Raw genomic sequence first — 7,206 nt, 5'->3', positions numbered from 1 at the left:
TGTAGCAGGAAGGAGTTCTTTTCTGTGGGGTTACAAGGGAGTTTAAAGTACAGAAAGAAAATCCCTGCAGGAGGGGAAGAAAAGTTACTGAAAGAAGATTAATTTTTTAAAAAATTTTTTTCTTGTTTCATTAAAAAAAAGGAAGCGTTGTAGGAATGGATCCATTGTGGTTTTGAAAAAGGATTGGTTGACATGATCTTTCAGTGATGTAGTTTAGTGAATTTTATATTTAGAAGTTATATTGTGTAGGGGAATGTATCCGCTTTTCAAGTGGCAGAATTCTTAGAGAAGGGAACTCTAAGGAACTGCCTGATGGACATTTGGCAATATGGGAGGTGAAATTAACTGAAGCCTGGGCTAAGACATCGCAAATGCAGCAGTGTAGTATTTTAACAAAATGGTCTGGCTTGGGAGTCTGCACTCAACACAGGTTATTTTCCTTTTTCTCTTTCATTGTCTTAAGGAGATTTATTTTTTGTTTATAACCCAAAATGTAGTCGTTTTTTAAAGAGCCAAATTCAATTAAAATCACATTATAAAACTTTCCTGTGACCATTAGGAAACAATTTCTTCTTACACTGAAACTATTACACTTACAATCTAGCTTATTTTCACAATATTGCTTTGGAAATTCATAAACCATAGTTATGTGAATAAATCCCTATTTCTCTTTACTTTGAAGCATATCTCATGGAGTTCCCTATGGAAGATGCAGCTTAATTATAAATCGATTCTTATAAACTCAAGTCCCTGGCCTCATGACTTTTTATTTGAACCTCATGTTTGAAAACAGCATTATCTCTGTTCATGTTGTCTAGACATTATGGCGAGTCTGTTGTCTGTTACAGTTAGTATCCGCATAGGCCTCTGGTATCAAGGTTTCAGCTACTCTTGGCATTATTTTGATTGCCTAAAGTTGTCACGTGGGCATGGAAAGTGAACTCCATGAGTGCCACATGGCCTGTATTTATGTTCAAACTTACTCTTGAAATTAAAAATCAATTCATGCTTTTTTTTTTTGAAACAGGGTCTCACTCTGTTGCCAGGTTGGAGGGCAGTGGCGCAATCTCAGCTCACTGCAACCTCCACGTCCCAGGTTCAAGCGATTCTCCTACCTCAGCCTCCCAAGTAGCTAGGATTACAGGCACACGCCACGACGCCTGGCTAATTTCTGTATTTTTAGTAAAGATGGGTTTTACCTTGTTGGCCAGGCTGATCTGAAACTCCTGACCTCAAGTGATTTGCCCACCTCAGCCTCTCAAAGTGCTGGGATTACAAGCGTGAGCCACTGCACCCAGCCAATTCATATAATTCATATGATGCCAAAAGAGGAAATCACAGACTTTTAGTGTACCACACATTTGGGTTATCTACTGTATTATTATGCTTGATTTGTGATAATGTAACACATTTATTTAAGAATATTTGAAAATACGCATCTGTGTTTGTGTTTATCTCTTTCTTGCTGTGTATGTGTGTGTGAGAGAGGGACAGAGAGAGAAAGAGAGAGAGAGACTCATCTTTCTAACTAGATTCTAGTCACTGAGAGCAGATGAGCACTGTATAACTTTCACCCTACACAATAATAACAGTTGATAGAGTAAAAAAATAAACATAGTATACTGCTCAACAATAAGCTGAGTAGTGGGATCTGGAATCAAATATGGGATACTGGAGTTAATCCATGGCTTTATTATTTCTGTATTCTTTAAACTTCTGGCACACACACACATGCACATTTTAGTTACAGTTAGTTATGTAAGGCATAATTCATACTTATTAATAAAAAAAACTTGGATTACACACATAAATGTCCATTTCTAGTCAGGATGGCCACCAGCACTGGATTTCTGCTCAGTTCCTTAATTGAGCAACAAATGCTTGTTGAACAAATAGTTGGCATAAGCAAATGATGCTTGAGAAAAAGATGTATGGGATCCATCATGTTGAGTTGGCCTGATGTTGGTGAAAACAATTCAGAGTCATAAAGACATCAGTGGCAGCTCTATTTTGTTGGTACATAGAGTAGCAATCCTCATTATTTTTATTTTCCATTGGAGAGGGCTGTTCAAATGCATGCAGCTCTCCCCAGGGTTACCATGTTGCTAGTTGTAAGTGCAGCTTTATTCTTCCTATCAAGAAATCACATTGCCAAACAAATGAGTCAAACAGACACTGTTTTATGGATATGTTAGAAAATAATTCATTAAACTTGTAAATCACATATATATTTCAAGTCTTTGTAAGTAGTATCAAATTGTCTGTAACCTCGAAAAGTGTATTATATCAAAGCCTGACTACACAGCAATTAAGAACAGCTGCATAAATAAACAATATTGCATTTTGATCATTAGGTTTTCCTTTAAGTGCTATTATATTGATTCTATAATCACTCTTCTGTCATGGTAACCATGATGCTTTCCACATTAATGATTCCTTTAAAATTCATTTTTTGGTAGTGTTCACAGGCCTTGAGAGATCTCTTCTGAAGCCTTTTGTTGCTCCAGAATGTGCCAGAGTGCTAATAAAAATTGAGAATATTGGTGTGTTCAAGATGTTTTATTTATATGCACTTCTATTGTGTGTCAGGCTTTTGCCAAGCACTTGAACAACAATAATGAAAAGAACACTGACTTTTTGGCTTTTACTTTTTTAAAAAAACTGTCTGATGATATAGATTATATGTACTATGTAGAGGAATGATAGAGTCTGAAGAGTACTTACAACAAATCATTACGACCTCAGGTTAGAGGACAGTTTTGAGGAGGCAAAGCTGTAGACAGTGAAAATTCGAATAGCTCAAGTGACAGCTGAGAAAGAGTGAAACTAGACTGGAGTTAAAAAGTTGTAGAAATAATAGGAAGAAGTTCCTTTGAACATCTCAGGAAGTAAAATGAACAGGACTTGATTATTGTGTAGGAGGGAGATTGAGAGATGTAGAAGAGACTAGAATGACTTTGATGACTGGTGAGTTGGCTGGGTAGACAGAAGTGGTATTAATGGAGATTAGGAAAACAGGAGTAGCTGATTTAGTAAGGGAAAGATGGTGGATTCAATTTTGGAATGTCTGGGTTAAGGCACCTGTGGAATTCAATTATTTATGCTCATCAGGCAGTTGGAGTCTTTACTTCAGGGTAAGAGTCAGGATCAAGGAACAGATTCGGGAGCCAGCAACTTCAGGCGGTAATGTAAGACAAGAAAATAGATAAACTCCTTCAAATAGCATGTAGAATGAACAGCACAGGGATTGTGGATTTTTAGAAAATCAACATTTGAGGGGTGGGCACAGCATAACCTGAAACAATACATACGATCAGAAATTCTCAGTGCTTGAGAAATGAATAGAGCTAAGATTTTCACAAGGGGAGTAGTTAAGCTGAGCATGGTGGCACTTGCGTCCCAGCCACTTGGGAGGCTGAAGCAGGAGGATTGCTTGAGCCCAAGATTTTGATACCATTCCAGGCAACATAGCAAGACCTCCAACTCTTAAGAAAAAAAAAAAGTGAGTCAACTACACAGCACCCAGATCTTGATTTCTAACACTATTCTTTAATAAAAGGAACCAGAGATCATTGTAGAAATCTGGGGCAGGAAATACACAAGATGATCCTGGAGCACCTTGTGGTGCCTGAAAATAAGACACTGCTCAAAAAAAAAAAAACAAAAACAAACAGAAAAACAAATAGTCTGATTTAAAAATGGGAAAATGAGCTTAATAAACATCTCTCAAAAGAATACATAAATGCACAACACCACTGATAAGGAAGAGGCAGGAATGGAAGTGTGAGCAGCAGCTGGATAGTCACCATGGCTGGGACCACCACCATCAAAGCGATAAAGCTGGAGACCCCGGCTCTGCAGCAACAGGCCGATGATGCTGAGGAGAGAGCCAAGTGCTTCCAGTGAGAAGTGTAGGGAGAAAGGCAGTCCCAGGAATAGGCTGAGGCTGAGAAGCCTCCTTGAACCTCAGGGTCCAACTGGTTGAAGATGAGCAGGATCACACTCAGGAGTGTGTGGCCACTGCCCTGCAAAAGCTGGAAGAAGTGGGAAAAGCTTCTGATAAGAGTAAGAAAGGTATAGGCCAGGCACAGTGCTCATGCCTGTAATCCCAACACTTTGGGAGGCCGAGGCGGGCAGATCACCTGAAGTCAGGGGTTCGAGACCAGCCTGACCAACCTGGAGTAATTCTGTCTCTACTAAATATACAAAGTTAGCCAGGTATGGTGGCACATGCCTGTAATCCCAGCTACTTGGGAGTCTGAGCCAGGAGAATCACTTGAATCCGGGAGGCAGAGGTTGTGGTGAGCCGAGATCAAGCCATTGTACTCCAGCCTGGACAACAAGAGAGAAACTCCATCTCAAAAAAAAAAAAAAAAGTAAGAAAGGTATAAAGGTTATTGAAAACTGGGCATTAAAAGATGAAGGAAAGGCAAGGCATGGTGGCTCACGCCTGTAATCACAGCACTTTGGAAGGCCAAGGCCAGCAGATCACTTAAGGCCAGCAGATCACTTGAGCCCAGGAGTTCGAGGCCAGCCCAGGCAACATGGGAAACCCCCATCTCTATTAAAAAATACCAAAAAAAAAAAAATAGTTGTCCTTGTGGCACATGCTTGTAGTCCAAGCTACTTGGGAGGCTGAGGTCAGTGGGTCACCTCAGCAGAGGAAGTCGAGGCTGCAGTAGGCTGAGATCATGCCATTGCTCTCCAACCTAGGCATTGGAATGAGACCCTATCTCAAAAAAAAAAAAAAAAGAAAGAAAGAAAGAAAAAAAGAGACAGAGAGAGAGAGAGAGGGAAGAAAGAAAAACAGAAAGAGGAAGAAAAGAAGATGAAGGAAAGATGGAACTCTGGGAAATCCAACTCAAAGAAGCTAAGTATATTGAAGAAAAGGCAGATAGGAAGTGTGAAGAAGTGGTTTATATATTGGTAATTATTGAAGGAGACTTGGAATCCACAGAGAAAGGAGCTGAGCTGGCAGAGTCCTGTTGCCTAAAGGTGGATGAGCCAGTCAGAATGATGGACCAGAACCTGAAATGTCTGTGTGTTGCCGAAGAAAAGCACTCTCAAAAAGAAGCCAAATAAGAGGAAGAGATCAAGATTCTTACTGATAAACTCAAGGAGCCAGCAGTTCATGCAGGTTTTGCTGAGAAATGAGCAGCCAAGCTGGAAAAGACAATTGATGATTTGGAAGATAAACTGAAATGCACCAAAGAGAAGCACCTCTGTATACAAAGGATGCTGGACTAGACTCTGCTTGAAGGAGATGTGGAGCACCCTGGTCCAACCCTGCCGCTGCTCTTCCCTCTGCCGCTGACTCCTTTGGAGGCCAGGCTTCCCCAAGCTGACATTGAAACTGAGGGCTGATCTTTAACTGGAAGACTGCTTTCTCCTTTCACCACCCCTCCACCCATCTGTGTCTTTTTCACCAAACTGTCTCTGCCTTGTTCCAGAGATTCCAGTGGCATTAGAAGCAAAGCACCTATAGGAACAACATTGAACGGAATGCAAGCACAATGCAAGATGTCTTTAATAGCATGTTGTGATGTAAAGACTTTGGTTTTTCTTTTTTTGTTGTTGTTTTTTGTTGTTGGTGGTGGTTTTGTGTGTTTGTTTGTTTGTTTTTTGAGACAGGGTCTCACTGAAATGCCTAGACTGCAGTGCAGGATTGCAATCGCTGCTCACTGCAGCCTAAACTTCCCATGGTCAGGGGATCCTCCCACCTCAGCCTTCCAAGTAGCTGAGACTACAGGCGTGCTCCACCATACCTGGCTAATTTTTGTATTTTTTGTTGAGACAGAGTCTCGCCATGTTGCCCAGGCTGATCTCAAACTCCTGAGCTCAAGCCATCTGCCCCCCTTGCCTCTCAAACTGCCGTGATTACAAGTGTGAGCCATGTCACCCTGCCCTACACTTCGTAATTACTTTTTTTGTTTGTTTTGCAGCAACTGTTTGTAAACTATTTCAGACAATTCTACAGCTTTGAAACAGCAATCTCATTCTTTCCTCACTTTTGGAAGGGGGCTTTTCAGCTTAATGCATATTACCCTCACCATAAAGGAGGGAAGACTATATGGGCCTACCTTACTGAGAACCAGAGTCCGGGAAAGACTCCACCACAGGAAACCTCATTGTTCTGCACAAAGTACCAGAAAAACCAGAAAGGTGATTCCAGGAGAAGTTACCCAAACAACAACATTAAATGTGCTGTCCAGGTTTTCAGCTTTAAGGTGTCTTTGGATAACTTTATTTATATTTTTTTACTTTCTTCATTAGAAGTGAGCAAATTAAGATGGTGAGACCTCTGAGACAAATTTTTGTCCTATCTCTACCCGCTTTCCAACAGCTCACACAATGGGTCATGTGCCCCTTATGTTAAGGTGAAGTAGAGATTAGAACAGTGGTTAGTGAGGCAGGGAAGGATAGGGGAAAAGGGGGAATAGCCAAAGGTTGGTTAATGGATGGAACGGTACAGCTAGGTAGGATAAATAAGTTTTAGTGTTTTAGAGTACTATACAGTGACTATAACAACAAGTTATTATATGTTTTCAAATAGCTGGAAGAGGAGATTTTGAATGTTTCCAACACAAAGAAATGATCAATATTTGAGGTGAGGTGATGGATATGCTAATTACCCTGATTTGATCTTTACACATTGTATACATGTATCAAAATATCACACTCACCTCATAAATATGTACAATTATTATACGTCAACTAAAAATAATAATAAAAGCAAAAAATAAATGACAAGTCACAGACTGGGAGAAAATATTTGCAAATCACATGTGTGATGAAGGATTTATATCTGGAATATATGAAGAAGTCTTAAAACTCAACAGTAAGAAAACAAACAGCTCAATTTTAAAAATGGGGAAAATAAATATAGAATACTTCACCAAGGAATATAAAAAATGGCAAGTATGCATGAAAATATGTTCAACATCATTGGTCATTAAGGAAAAGGCAAAGTACAAAACGATGAGGTGCCACTACATAAATATTAGAATATTTAAAAGAAAAAAGCAAACTGATAATACAAAATTCTGTTAAGGATTTGGAACAAGGGTACTGTCCTCTACTGCTGATAGGAATGCAAAAATGATACAGCTCCTTAGGAAGACAGTTTCCTAGTTTTTAATAATATTAATCATAGACTAGCTCCTAGATATTAACTCAACTTATTTGAAAACTTATGTCAACCCAAAA

The 7,206-nt window shown here is 39.6% G+C and overlaps 1 pseudogene; it reads left to right on the top strand.

The window, feature by feature from the left end:
- Positions 1-2,708: 2,708 nt before the first annotated feature.
- On the top strand, positions 2,709-5,364 carry LOC117981580 (tropomyosin alpha-3 chain-like; annotated as a pseudogene).
- Positions 5,365-7,206: the final 1,842 nt, after the last annotated feature.

This window comes from Pan paniscus, chromosome 7 (genome assembly GCF_029289425.2).
Source record: "Pan paniscus chromosome 7, NHGRI_mPanPan1-v2.0_pri, whole genome shotgun sequence".
NCBI lineage: Eukaryota > Metazoa > Chordata > Mammalia > Primates > Hominidae > Pan > Pan paniscus.
Note: the sequence above shows the minus strand (reverse complement) of the source record. Positions and strands in the feature narration are given on the sequence as shown.